The 15,884-nt window shown below is 35.6% G+C and overlaps 1 non-coding gene across 1 annotated transcript; it reads left to right on the top strand.

The window, feature by feature from the left end:
• Nucleotides 1-14,286: 14,286 nt before the first annotated feature.
• LOC128586902 (U6 spliceosomal RNA) lies at nt 14,287-14,393 on the top strand. The gene has a single exon (XR_008380360.1). It is a non-coding gene; the product is annotated as a U6 spliceosomal RNA (small nuclear RNA).
• The last annotated feature ends 1,491 nt before the right edge of the window (nt 14,394-15,884 follow it).

The following is a 15,884-nucleotide window of genomic DNA, read 5'->3' as shown; positions in this document are numbered from 1 at the left end:
GTGTGTTGTGGTGGATGCCTGTAGTCCCAGCTACTCAAAAGCTGAGGCAAGAGGATCTCCTGAGCCCAAGAGGTTGAGGTTGCTGTGAACTATGAGGATGCCATGGCACTCTACCCAGAGTGAAAGAGTGAGACTCTGTCAAATAAATAAATATCTGAAAGAAGCATTTACCATCTTTTCTCTCTGAGGACTGCTCTCTGCGAGGTTTAATTTACATAACAAGACCACCTTTACTAGCCAGGCCTCATCTTCTCCTGCCCTCATACATAACCTCTTTTGGCACAAAGCCCTCATTTACCCTGTAATCTCATTTACCCCGTAATCTTCTAAGCTCCATTGAGGAGTTAGGAAAATCAATCTGTGATTCTTCCCTGAGTGTATGTTAATAAATTTACTAGCTTTTTCTCCAAAAAGTCTTGGAGAAATCAACTAGTGAGTTGATTTTTTTAGTGAACCTTGTAGAATTAAGTTCAGCCCAAAGATGCCTTATTATTGAGAAGGGAAACAAAGAAAGGGGCTTCAAGGAGGAAGGGAAGAAAGCCTGTCCTGTGGGAAAAAAAGAAAGCTGAAGGGACCGTAGTAGCAATCATCACTCAACAGTTCTTGCCAAAAAAGGGAAAGAATATGAGTATGAGGTAACCTAGATAACCAATGACCAATAGAAAATCAATAATCAATGACCAATGGAAATGCACAGTAATTCCCAGAAGCACAATGAAAAAGTTGCAACCAATTTCAAACTGAGCAGGAGAGGTATTTATACCTCTGCACTGCCTTTGTGTCTCCGTCTATCTTACCTGTTCTCCACCATGTGATGGTCCCACTTCCAACTCTCTTTGGAAGTCCTCTGCACTTTCCTTTTGTTCCTAAATAAAATTTCTTTTTGTTACACTAAAGCTTGTGCGCATTACTTTTGCTCTTTATTCATGCTGTCCATACTTCTCCAGTTTTATTTTCCATTTCTATTTATTTTTCCTTTCAATTTACCACCATGCCTCTGTTGAACCTTCCAGCTCATCAGAGTAATCAAACCAGGTCAACCAGGTCCCCTGACTCCTAACAGTTATGACATATTTTTAGTTCAGATCAAAAAGTTTCTCTGTACCCAGTGAACTACAACCTAACTGGATCTGTCTTATACTCGTCTACCAATCACCAATAGAAGGCAGCTAACAGTTTAAACTGTGTTCTGATAAGCCAAATGCCAAGCTGTCATCAATTCAGCTGTTTCAGTACCTCGCTTCCACTTTCTGTACATCACTTTCCTTTTTCTGCCAATAAATCCTCTCCAGCTACCTGGCTACAGCAGAGTCTGTCTGAACCTCTTCTGGTTCTTGAGGGCTGTAAAATTAGTGAATCATTCTTTCCTCAATTAAACTCTGTTAAATTTCGTTTCCCTACAGTTTTTTCTTTTGACAACTTCAGAAGGCAGAGTGGAAGATTTCTCTTGGTCCCAGCATTGTTCTAGATAAGTTAAAGAGTAAAAAGTACAGATGTCCTTGGAATAAAATCTTACGGGTCACAAATACTTTTAGGATGTATGGAGGGAGGCAAGTTTAAAAAATAAGATATTCATAATTATCAGAATTGTTTTCTCAAAATCTTACAACAAAACAAGGTTTTGTGCTCACAGGTCTGGAGGATGACATACTTTCATCTGATCTAGGTTATGCCAGTTTGCACCAGGCTGGCCCCCCAGGTATCTCACTGGTTTCAAGAGCGCTCCCCTTGTCTTCATTCTTGGGCCCAGGCCATATGGTCAGGAGCAGCCCTTAAAATGGTTTTCTAATGTCAGATCACAGCAACTCAAGAATGTGAGTAGCAGCACGCATTCATTGCCTTGTAGGATATTAGCTTGAAACTGGCGCGACTTCACTCTGTCAACGTTGCATCCAGCAAAGCAAGTCACTTCACCAAATCCAATCACAATGGGGCAGGAAAGTATATTTTGCCCATTCTAGGGTGATACAAAGTCACATGATAGAAGGCTCAGATACATAACTCTAAGTCAAGGAAGATGAGAAGAATTAGCAACAAGGTTCTAACCTACTACATCAAGGAAATAGTTTCAAGGAAGAGGGAAAAATCAGTAGGCCCTGTTATTGCAGAGGTGTCTAATCAATCACACAGGACTGAACAGACTCCAGACTTGTCTAAAAAATGTATTACTGGTGGAAGCATATCCTGAGAAATGGTGGGGACAGAGCTATGGAATAAATAGCAGATGAATAAAATGGCAATAAACTATTTCCTAAAGCCTGCACAATAAAAGAAGAGAAAGCAAAATTAAGCAAAAGTATTTTGTGTATGCTTATTATTTTTTTAAGAATATGATAAATGACAGCATTTCATCATTACTATCAGTAATTTTTATTGAGGGTTTACCATGTGGTATACACAATCTTAAGACCTTTATGGACATTATTTTATTCCCTCCTATAATAATCCAATGAGATAATATTACTTTACCCATTTCACAGATGAGGTAACTTGTACACAGAGATTAAGTACATGGCCCAACATCAGCATGCTGATACGTGGCTCTAGAGCATTACTACTTAGAGTGTGCTTGCATACCAGCCACCTTGGTGTATCTGAGGGTTTGTCAGAAATTCAGAATCTCAAGTCCTACCTCAAATTTACTGAAGCAGGATTTACACTTGCACCAGATTCCCTGGTAATCTTTACTCATTAAAATTTGAAGAGCACTCTTTTAAAGGACATTTATTGCTTTTGTTTATCTAAAATCTATTACTCCATCATCTGGTAACTTGGCCTGATTTTCATAGAAACTTGGAACTTTTAATTTTCTTTTCTTCACAACAATTCCTCCACAATATATTAAAATAAAAAAAACACTAAGTACAGTTAGCCCTCCTTATATGTAAATTCTGTTCACTGTAAATAAAACACTAAGCCCCTACCACTGGCTGAATGAACCCCATCTTGGCCAAAGGGACCCCAGAAATATCCTAAAACCGAATTTCTATCCATGAAGGGAAGGGACATCAGACATACCTTATTATACCCCCTCCCTATTGGAGTGTAGACACAATTGACCAGTATTATTGTTAAAATAGGAATCATATGACTGACAAAATAGATGCCGTGTGTCAATAAGATACTAAATTATGAACCTTTGCTATGCAAAGCTAAGGTTAAGTCATACCTGGACACCATAAATTTGCTTAACAGATTACTTCAAGTGGTATATTGCAGCTTGCTCTATGCTTAGCAGAATCCTTTGACTTAGGCATTCCTTCCTACTAACACCAAATTTTTAAGCAAAGGTTAGCTCTCTACGCCAAATGCCACTTAAAAAAATCTCTAAATCCACCTATGATTTGTAAGACCCCACTTTGAGATGACTTGCTTTTTCAGCTCAATCCAGTATATACCTTCCATGTACATAGGTCATTATGAAAGCTTTGAGATACACAAAAGTCAAGAAATGTAAAATCCCCACAAACAGAAACAAGTGAAGCTCTTGTAGCAACACCAATAAGCCAAGAGAGTTGAAACTTGCAAGGGCGAATCAGAAAGGATGCTGCTGACTATGTTTCTTGAAAATGAAATAATAGACCATAACACAGTCTGTCTCAAAACTTTTGTAGTGAACTACATATTGATTTATAATTTTATCTGAAATTCCTATCTTCCTGAAATGTATAAAACTGAACTGTAGTATAATTGCTTCTGGACTACTTGCTCAAAGCTTCTTGGGTTTATGTATCCCTAAGCCATAGTCACTCATATTGCCTCAGAATAAACCTCCTTAAATTATTTTAGAGGTTGTTTTTCTTCTATTAACAATTTCCATATATGCAAATGTATCAGTCCCTAAAATTTATTTGTAACCTCCAAATCAATGCTTGCTGTACTTTTTATGGAGATTTGTAAACATGTGTGGAGAACTAAAGATCTGAATTTCCCTTGTATACCTTCCCAGCAAAAGTCAAACCAGGTACTGATTTGCCTTGTTTCCTGCCCACCCCCCTGACCATAAACCACATCGTTTGTACTCATTTAGTGTCATGTTTTCACAACTTTATGGTTTTTGCTGGTGTTTTTGCTGTATAAAATGGCCTCTAAATATAGTATTAAAATGTTGCCTTGTCTTGCTCAAGCACAGGAGGTCTGTGATGTGCCTTACACGGATAATATGTGTGTTAGATAAGCTTTATTCAGGCATGAGTTGCAGTGTGCTCTACTCCATGAGTTTAATGTTAACTAATCAAAAGTACAATGCATTTATAAGGAGAAATAAGAAATCCACTGATCTGTATGTGAAGCACCACCAGAAATTGCTAAAGTAACATCTATCATGCATAACGAAACTATAGAAAAGTGGTTAAATTTGCATATTTGTGAGATGACAACTAACAGAGTAGTGGATACCATAGCTGTGAGGCTAAAAGCCAAAGAAATTTATGGCCACATTGTCCAGAGTCAGGAAAATGTTAAACCCTTCTTGATCAGTGCTTAATTATGAAGATATTATATATATATACACACACACGATTATTTGTAATACATATATACTAAATAAGGTGTCTTTAAACAGAGGTTATTTATTGATCAGTTGATGAAAATGCTGTCACCAGATGCTTGCAGGAGCCTAACTTTGTATTTCATCTAGGAACAATGGTTCAGTATTTCCTAACTCAGTGTTTTCAGTAACTTTATACAACATAACTGCTAAAATAATGAGCATAAACTTTACTTACTGTGAGCCAATTATTGTTACAGGCACTAGGAATATAATAATAAATAAGGCAAATAATCCCTTGCCCTCGTGGGACTGTTCAGTGACGTAGATACATATTTACATATAAAAGACAAATGAATCAATAAACCACCCTGAACAAAAAGGATAAATCAGGATGAGAGGGCAGAGAATGGCTGGGGCTACTATGTGTGATAGTAGGGGTAGATAAGACTTCTGCGAGGATGGGACAATTAAGAATGGAACTAAGTGAAATGAGGGGGTAAGCCATGTGACTATCTAGCATTCCAAAGTCCGAAGGAAAGTCAAGTACAAATGCCTGGAAGTAAAACATGAATGAATCTTATCCTTTTGTTGTCAGACTTGGTACCTAGTAGACACTTAATCAATATTTTGATTGACTTCCTTGTTCGTTTTGAGTAGTGTAGTGTAATTATCAACAACAGAGTTAAGGAACAGAAATGGAAGAGAGGATCCTTTTGGTCTGCTGTGTAATGTCACAAAACCATAAATCTTAAAGTTTGAAGGATTCAAGAAATCATCTAGTATATCAGGTGAATATGATATTATTTCAGCTATTACAGAGATAGTCCTAAAGATATTTGCATAAGTTTAAAGCCAACTAATTATAAGAGATGAGACTGAGTTTTCTGACTTTTAATACAAGAATTTCTGATTAGTATAGGAGTTTGATTACTCTAAGCATAGGAGTAACTTAGGAAGTATTTAAATTTCATTAAAAAATATTCTTTATGGGGAAATATATCTTGTAGAGTGAGTTCTGTATTATATGGAAATAATCCTACCCTAAAAGATTTTTAATTTATTGCTTAGTTTTTCTTCCTTCAACATAAATAAGATCTTCTTGCTCTAAAGAAATATATTAATCAATCAGGCACATGGTCAATTGTTAATATTTCTTCTTTTTTTTGAGTTGTTTAATTATTTAGTCAGTAAGAAATTATTGTATCTGTACTGTGGACCAAGCAGTGTGTCAGTTAATTAGGCTGGAGAGACAATAAATCTAGACAAAATTGAATGAAAGACTAAACTCTGGTGCTACCTACGGACTAGAAGTAGAACAACAGTATTTTAATTGTACTTGAAATTTTACTTTATCTAAGAAGAGGGAGAAGAGGATTGTGAATAATGAAGTAGAAGTATTGAGATAATTAAGATTAAAGAGACCTAGATTCCAGTACAACTTCTCAATAGCTCACTAGAATTGATTGAGAAAATCAATTCTGAGGTTCTGTTTAATCGTATCAAAATACTATAATTTCAGAAAAGTTAAAAACATAACTTAGCTACAAATAAAAGCAAGCATATTTTATTATTATTATTATTATTATTTTTGCAGTTTTTGGCCGGGGCCAGATTTGAACCTACCACCTCTGGTATATGGGGCTGGCACCCTACTCCTTGAGCCACAGGTGCCACCCAGCAAGGATATTTTAAAGATTTACATTATTAACGAAGAAAATTGCAGGTAGTACAAATAATTCCAATGAGTATTTCAGAAAAAAAAGAGTTATAGACTCTATCAAGCAAAGCATACTGAAATAAATTTGCTAGAGACAAAACAATTTAATAACACCCAAGACAACAAAACCTTCCTCCTTTGGATTATTTATATTCTCTGATGGACAGAAATAATATTTACTTCTCTGGAATACTGATCTACAAGTTAACATGCATTTTTATAGAATTTGTCCTTTAATCAATAGTGAGTAGTAAACCTATCAAAAGAATATTCCCTAGAACACTAAATAATCCTTGATTTTACTCAACAATTCTATGGTGTGATTTTGGAAATACATTTTTTTGCCTCATTTTCAAGGTTTAAAAGATTATTTTTCTTGAACTCTATAAAATGAGGTTATTTGAAAAAAATCTCAAAAATACTGTACATGGTAGAGGCAATGCCTGTTTTGCATAACAAATGCTCAACAAGTGACAGTTAAGTGTCTGACTACTAGACTTTTCCATCTTCCCCTTTATAACTCCTATATACTGTCACAAAGCCCCCAAACGATGGTATTATGGAAACAGCAGAGGAAACAAGTCTGGATAATCCACAAAATGGACTATTCCTCTACCTCCCAATGGGTGATAAGAAGAGCATGGAACATCAGCATGACAGCCTGAACAGTAAGAAGCCACTTTGCCATGTGGTTTGAGCCAAGTTGCCCCTAATAAGAAACAGCATCAAAAACTAACAAAATAGCATTGATTTAGTCATGCCTACTAATGTTTTATTTGTAAGTCATATTCCTGCATTTGCAATTACTCTCCAGGTACTGCTAAAACAGCTCCATTGGAAAGCTCTGTAAGTACACAACACATCTTCAATTGGTTTTAATATGTAAACGTGGCATAATTTAAATATTTCTTCTGCATAGATATGTTTTCCCCCTTATTGCAAATAAATTACTCAACTCACAGAATTATCTGAACAGTAAAGCACAAATAAGAGAGAATTATTGGTTTCTGGTTGAAGAGATAAGTAGTTAAACATCTAGAGGTGAAGTGGAGGACAATTAACATCCCAGCCCACTCAATTATCATACAATGCCCACTTCTCAGGGAATTAGAGCTGTTGCAATCTGCTTCTATGAATAAATGAGTATTTTAGCTCTCAGAGGGTAATGCAATAGTCTTGAAAATAATCTTTTTATGAGATTGTGGCTTTATCAGTTATAGTTTAGAGTTAGGATAAACACTATGTATCGAATTATAATGACTGCTGGAGGGTGCTTGCATTTGTGTTTTCAATATTATTAATTCTGCAGTTATACTCTTCTTGTCTAATATCCTTTGTGAAGTAAGTCTTGGCAAAGAGACTCCAGCTCACTTTTAAAACTATCTTCCTCACTGAATGTTAGTAGCAAACAAATTAAGTTGTAAAAAGTACTCAAAAGGAAATTTTTCTAAAGGACTTATGGCAGGATGTTTTTCAATGTAAATGGATGCCCAGGACAGCATGGTCTCTCTGACACTTAACTATGTTGAAAACACTTAAGAACAGCTTAGGCAGAGCTTCAAAGTGAAAGAAAAACAAAAGAGAACACTTTGTGTGTGTGCTCTCAATCTCATGAAATGTAGAAAGGCATTTTGTTTGTTTGCAGTGTTTAACAAAAATCTTCTTCCTGGGACATTTTGACCCAGTTCTTTGAATCTTTATCAACTGAGTTGCTGATTTCCTCTGCAGCTGCCAAGGTTCAGAGGTTTTTTCCTCCATTTGACCAGCAGACAAAAGCAAAACTAAATACATGATGGCTCTAGAGAAGACTAACTACAAAAGAAAGCCTTAGAGGGCCCCAAATAGTGGACCATATGTGAAATCAAATGGGCCAGCCATTAGCATCAGCTGTGAACATATTGTACCAACTGGGAATGAAAATAAAACATTCAACTACCAACTGTTGTAATCTGTAAATAGTCAAACTAATTCCTGTAGGCTCCCAAAATACAGGCAAAGGGTACTCATCAGGACCCCATTGTCCTGTCCCCAGGTAAGAAACAAGTAACTTCCTTAAAAAACATGTAGAGCAGAAAGACTAAAAAAAAAAAAAAAAAAAAAATCCATGTGATTTAAAAAACTCCAGGGATTAAGGAAACTGTATCCAAAGATTACAAATTGCAGATAATGAAAGGGTAGTGAATTTTGATGCAACTCTTCAACACAAATATCCCAAGTCTAAAATTCCCTACAGTTAAAAACTGGCAATGAACCCTAGGAAATTCACAGAACATACCAAAGCTTCAGGGAATTTAGTTCAAGAGTTTACCTACCTTGTAGTTGCCTCTCACTTAATAATGTATGTAAGGAACAGATGGATAGAGTGTTCCTAGGTGGACTAGGCTCTCTATAGTATCAGTACCAATGAAAAACTGGACTTTGAATATTTAATGGAAGAAAAAAACAAAGTCCCGAGAAAAAAAATTACATGCTATACATGGAGTATAAACATTGCTCTAACACACGAAGTTTATACAAAGCAAGAATTTCATCCAACAAAATTTAGCAAGACTAATCAAATGTTTGAAAAGCATATAGACATTCATATGTTTTTACTTAAAGAAAACACTCTATATTTAAATTTATTAAAATTACATGTATGTGGTAGAGATTAGTACTGACGACCCTATTATTTATCTTTTAAATGTAAAGTTGCTCAGAAGGCAAGAGAAATCCTCTGTACCAATTAAAAATATCAAGTACTTCTTCAGCTCTAAGCACAAACATAAAAGCTTGGGTTTGCCACTTTCTTACTGTATGACCTTGAGCAATTCTCTATATGGCTCAGTCTCATTTTCTTCATCCATATATAAAGATGATAGCATCTGCCCTGCAAGCTCAGGTTTCTATGTGAAAGACTGAGAAGCAGCAAAGAAAATAGCTTCAAGTGGTATGAAAGGAAAGTCTGGCCTGCTGAATAAGAAAGTCTGGAGGGCCCATAAAAACATTATGGGAACACTGTGATCAGCACTCAGCAGTTCTCACCAAAACAGGGAAAGAATGTGGGTATAAGGTAACCTAGCTAATCAATGACCAATAGAAAAGGACAAAGATGCCCAGAGACACAGAGACCAAAAAAAGAGTAGCAACAAATTCAAATGAAGAAAAAGAAAATATTTGTACCTCTATACTGCCCCTGTGTCTCCATCTCTCTCTCTTCTCACTCATGAGAGGAACTCAATTCCAACTCTCTTTAGAATTGCTCTAAACTTTCTCTGTGATCTTAAATAAAACTTCTCCTTGTTATACTACAGCCTGTGCAAAGTTACTTTTGCTTTCTATTCTACTTTTACTTTTGGTTCCTACACATGTTCTCTTTCTGTTCATCAGAGCATTAATTGAGCTTTCTAGTTCTGCCAAGTAATTGAACCAGGCTAACCTGGGTTCAAGAATCTGGGACCCAAGAGCACTGACTCTCAACAAGACAACAGATGCCAAGTAAAGTGTTATGTGCCATCCAATGTACACTTATTACACCTTGCATCATTCTGGCAATATGGATAGGGCTCTCTTCTTTAAGGACTTCTCACGCTAATGAAAGAAATTACACATAATTTTATAATTTTAATCACTGCAGAGAGCCAATAAGTAAACATACTCATAGTGTTCAACAGGACCAGAGCCTGAGTAGGAGTGTTAAGGAAAATTTTCATGGAGGATGTGTTACTTGAATTGGATCTTAACTACAAAATATACTGTATTCATTGGGGATGTGATAGTAAAACATTTTATAATTGCTATGGGATAAAATATATAGACATACAAAATAATATAACATAAAAATATAAATAATATGAAATATAAATTTATGCTTATAAATGTGAATAATAAGATAAAAATATCTTTGAATGAAAAATGATTTAAATACATAAAACAATATAAAGTCAAATTCAGTGAGGAATTTTGTTAAGAGTATTATATTGCACAGCTAACCATACTTGGTTATATATATGACTTATATTGGAGAGATAATAAGAATCCACTTATGTTATAGCTGATTAAGCTATGAGATATGACCTTCCCTTAACCAGATAAAAACTGTAAACTCTAGAGAGAACAAAAATAAAATAATAATCTGAAGGCACTGGCTATTGATCAAAAATAACAAGACCTGGAGTGGAGTCAAATGGAAGAAAGGGAACAGTGCAAGATAAGTTACTCATTTTTGTGACTTTTACCCTAAGGAAAGTCTGAAGATAATACTTTTTTGAGTTGTTAAAATACCAGTAACAAATTATCTATTTTTCTGGCCTATAAAGTCAAATGCTAGAGACAATCAAACTGCTAGAAGGTAAGTGATGAATACTAGAAAGGAGATAGCCAAAAAAAGAGGATCCTAAATTAGATATACACACTTGTCTAGTCTGTAGCTGTCAGGGTTGGGGTGGGGGGGAGAGGAATTCAGAACAGCCCAGCTAAAAATAAAAACCAAAGAGAAACCTAAGAAACATAGAAAGATTTTATCTGAAAGAAAGAAGAGAAAAGAGAAGAGAAGAGAAGAGAAGAGGAAAGAAAAGAAAAGAACACCCTCCTGGGGTAGTATGTAACTATAATTCTAGTTACTTGGAAGTCTGAAGCAGGAGGATTGTTTGAGTTCAGGAATTTGATGCAGTAGTGGAGCTATCATTGCACCACTGTTTTCCAGCTTGGGCCACACAGCAAGACTCTGTCAAAAAACAAACAACAAAAATAACAAACAGTTTCGTGTCTTAAGTTTAAATCTTTTATCCAGTGAGAATCTATCTTTGTTAATGGTGAAAGGTGTGGGTCCAGTTTCAGTCTTCTACAGGTCACCAGCCAGTCCACCCAGCACCATTTGTTAAATAGGGAATCTTTTCCCCACTGAATGTTTTTGATTGGCTTATCGAAGATCAAATGACAGTAAGTAGCTGGGTTCATCTCTTGATTCTCTATTCTGTTCCATACATCTACATCTCTGTTTCTGTGCCAGTGCCATGCTATTTTGATCACTATTGATTTAAAGTATAGTCTGAGGTCTGGTAACGTGATTCCTCCTGCTTTGTTTTTATTTCTGAGTAATGTCTTGGTTCTTGGAGTTCTTTTCTGATTCCATATAAAATGAAGTATTAATTTTTTGAGATCTTTAAAGTATGACAGTGGTGATTTAATAGGGATTGCATTAAAATTATATATTGCTGGGCGGCGCCTGTGGCTCAGTGAGTAGGGCGCCAGCCCCATATGCCGAGGGTGGCGGGTTCAAACCCAGCCCCGGCCAAACTGCAACCAAAAAAAAATAGCCAGGCGTTGTGGCGGGCGCCTGTAGTCCCAGCTGCTCGGGAGGCTGAGGCAAGAGAATCGCGTAAGCCCAGGAGTTAGAGGTTGCTGTGAGCCGTGTGACGCCATGGCACTCTACCTGAGGGCGGTACAGTGAGACTCTGTCTCTACAAAAAAAAAAAAAAAAAAAAAATTATATATTGCTTTGGGGAGTATGGACATTGATCCATGAATGGATTAATAAATTGTGGTATATGTACACCATGGAATATTATGCAGCCTTAAAAAAGATAGAGACTTTACCTCCTTTACGCTTACATGGATGGAGCTGGAACATATTCTTCTTAGCAAAGTATATCAAGAATGGAAGGAAAAGTATCCAATGTACTCAGCCTTAACATGAAATCAATTTATAAGCACCCACACTTCCATATGAAAGCTATAACCCAACTACAGCCCAAAATGAAGGGGAAAGGAGGGGATAGGGGAGAGGGGAGGATGGGTAAAGGGAGGGTAATTGGTAGGACCACACCTATGGTGCATTTTACAAAGGTACATGTTAAATCTACTAAGTGTAGAATATAAATGTCCTAACACAATAACTAAGAAAATGAGGTGCAGGCTATGTTAACCAGTTTGATGAAAGTATTTCAAATTGTATATAAAACTAGCACATTGTAACCCCATAATTGCATTAATGTACACAACTATGATTTAATTTTAAAAAATAAATAATTAATTAAAAAAATAAAAAATAGAAGATTGGGCTGAAGCCCAAAAGACAAGTTTTCAAGTTGAATTCAAATGCCAATTGCCAGCTAAAACGAAGACATTAGCACCCCACAGAGAAAAATAATAGAATCCAAAGTATTTGAAGAAAAAAATCACAATGTCCAGAATACTATCTAAAGTCACTCAAACTATGAACAACTAGGAAAAGTGTACCTCATTCTCTAGAAAAAGGCCCATCTATCCGAACTAACCCCCAGAGCACCAGATGCTAGAATTAACAAATTAAGATTATAAAGGAGCTATAACTATGCTATTTCAATAAATAAAAATACTGCAGCAATTTAAAAAATAGGCATTACCAGCCAGAAATCCAAACTTCATACAAAATGAAACTTCTGAAATTTAAAATTATAATATATGAAATAAAAAAATTCAGTAGCTATGGTTAACAGAAGAATAAAGACACCAAAGAAAAAAGTTGTAAATTGAAGATCAATAGCAATTATCTAATATAAAGAAGTGAGAGAAAAAAATAGAAAAAAAAATGAGCCAAACCTGAAAGATTTTGAAAGTTCTAACCTATGTGTAATTTACGTACCAAAAGAGGAGAGACAGATTGGATAGAAACATATTGTTGAAAGACATAAATTTACAGATTTGAGAAGTTCAACAAACATCTAAAAGGATAAATATGTATAGATCCACACTTAGGCACAACACATTTAAACTGCTGAAAACAATAGAAAAAGAAAATTCTTAAAAGCAACAAAAGTAAAATGGCATATTATGTATAGTTGGCTATGAATTGAATTTTACTGACTTTTTATTAGAAACTATGGAAGACATAAGATGGTAATGTGACATTTTTTAAGTGTTGAAATTATAAAAAACTACCAACCAGAATCTTATATTCAGGCAGAATATTCTTCAGTGAGGATGAAGGGAATTCACCCCAGAATGTTCACTGAGTGATTAACTCAAAATAAGGCAGCTTATTAAGAGAAGGAGTTCATTTACTGTGTACACAGGGAAAATCACAGATTGCCCAATATCCCAGTGGGGTCCAGAAATTTACATATCCTCATTTTAGGCTAGTAAGAGATGAGGGATATTGGTAAGTCTATTTAGGGCCAAAAAGTAATTACTAGAGAGGATGAATAGATACTAGGGAGAATGAACAGATAGGGGAAGACAGATTGACTTGTAAACGATTCTTTTTACAAATTAAATTAAACTTGAGAAACAGGTATTATATTTAAAATGATTTGGGCCAGATCTGACTGCTAATTTTCTTTCCTATAATATGTTGAGATAACCAGGAGGAGAAAAGAAGTTGATTACAAATACTAAACAGTCAGATTATGGAGTAAAATTTTCTGAGCTCCTTCACTTCAAATATGAACATTGTATAATGGAACTATTTCATACTGAAAATAAAAAACATAAAAGAATCTGTTTCTAATAGAAATGAAATAAAAGAAATGTTAAAGGATGTTGCTGAGACTAAAAGGAAATAATACAAGATAAAAACACAAGTCTTTAGGAAGGAAAGAAGAGCACCCAAAAGAATAAATAAATGAGTAAATAAAATGGACTATTTTTCTTCATTTTCTATAAAATATATATGACAGTTTATAATAAATATTATTGCATTGAACTATATTGTAAGGAATTATAATTTATCAAAATATATGAAAAAATGACATAAAGAATGGGGGACATTAAATGGATCTATAAGATGTGAGATTATTTTATATGATGTAGTATAATATTAACTATTAGTTGACTGTAAGAACTTAATATGTACAATGCAAATAAGTAGAGCTAAAAAAAAAAAACACACACACGCATACATAGATATATTAAGATAGAACTCTAAAAAATATTCAAGTGATCCATAAGAAGGCAAAAGGAAAAGCAAAGCAATCAAAACCAGAAGAGACCAAAAGAAAACAAATAATAAAATAGTGGAACTAAATGCAATTATGTCAGTAACTACAACAAATTTTAATAGAATATACATTCCAGTTAAAAGGAAGAGATTGTCAAAATGATTAAAATATAAAACACAGTGCTTTCTTTGGCAGCACATATACTAAAATTGGAATGAAACAGAGAAGATTAGCATGGCCCCTGCACAAGGATGACATGCAAATTCATGAAGCATTCCATATTAAAAAAAAAGAAGGAAAGAAAATAAAACACAACTAAATATTATCTAAAGGAAACGTACTTAAAATATAAAGACAGAGAATTAGAAGAGGAAGCAGAGCAAGATGGCAGATCTGGAGGATCATTCAGCTGAGCTCTCTTAGTACAAATGGGGAAAAATAGAGAATACAGCAATACCTGGCACCAGGACCTTGCCCAGCGTCATAGCTCAGAAAGCACGGTGAGGAGGTGATGAGCTAGATACAGCATGTGATCCAGAGTGGTGGAATTTTGATGCATTAAGCAAGTGATTGTGACCACCAGGATTGGTCAGACCCCCCACCCCATGGAGGTCTGAGATGGGAGGAAGCCTTTCCAGAGTTTTTGGTTTGGGGGTGAGGGGGAAACTATGATTTGAGTGGAAAGCTTGGAAGAGTGGGTGGACTCGAACAGTGTAGAGTAACCAGATTTGAATAACAGTTGGAGGGATTTGCCATCAATTTGGTGGCTGGCAAGCCAGCCATACTGGGAAGGTCACAGTGGCCAAGGGGCTGCCACTGTGGGAAGGTTGTGAGAAGGTCTTAGCAGGAGCTTAAAGATGGCCATTCTAATTTCACCTAATGAGATCAGAAGCCCATTCAGGGGTTAGGCTAAGGGACTCCCACACCCAATGGGAACCGGTGTCAGGGGGCACCGTGAGACTGCGCCAGTAGGATTCTCGAGAGCTTTAAGATCCCAACTTGGCAGGGTCTGAATGCTGAGAAAATAATCAGGTGATCACTGAAAACAACTAAGTTAGGAATAAGAACAACAGAGGTTGCCCGCCGTGTTCTCTATCTTCTAAAAGGAACCACAGCACCACCTTGTGTCCTGGTGACATATTGCAATATACATATTTCTATTAATGTTTATCCTTCCACTATATGTATATTTTTTCTTAGTATTTTTTTTTAATTTATATTTATTCATTTATCTACTTTATTCTCTTCTCTATATTGGTGAGGTTGCTGTCACTTTTGGCTATTTTACTTGAGTTTTTGTTTGTTTGTTTTGTTGTGTTTTGTTTTTGCTAAGTTCTTTGGTTGGTTCTATTCTTAACTCCCATTTTTACTTTCATCAAGAGCCAGGACTTGTGTATTTTTGGTCATGAGGAAGAGTTTGGCTATGCAGAGGCTGGTAATGAGCTTTGGATTTTGAGAAACCCACCCAGTCCAGCCCCCTAAAATTATTGAATTATAGGAGTGGCCTTAACACCATGGCAACCAACATCATGTCTTCTATCAATCTCATTCTCCCTTCCTGTCTTCATTCTCTTCTGTTCTTCAATTATTTTTTTTTCATCCCCTTCCCTTTTTTTTATTTTCCTTTGCTTTTACTCTTTCCTTCTTTTTTCTTCTTTCTTTCTTTTTCTCTTGTTTGGTTTTCCTCCCCCACTTGTGCCTTACCCTTCTCTTGTTTTGGCCTAAGCTCAGATACAAGATAATTTGAAGCAAAGGAGGAAGTGAGAAGGAAAAAGGA

Source organism: Nycticebus coucang, chromosome 5, assembly GCF_027406575.1.
Source record: "Nycticebus coucang isolate mNycCou1 chromosome 5, mNycCou1.pri, whole genome shotgun sequence".
Lineage (NCBI taxonomy): Eukaryota > Metazoa > Chordata > Mammalia > Primates > Lorisidae > Nycticebus > Nycticebus coucang.
Note: the sequence above shows the minus strand (reverse complement) of the source record. Positions and strands in the feature narration are given on the sequence as shown.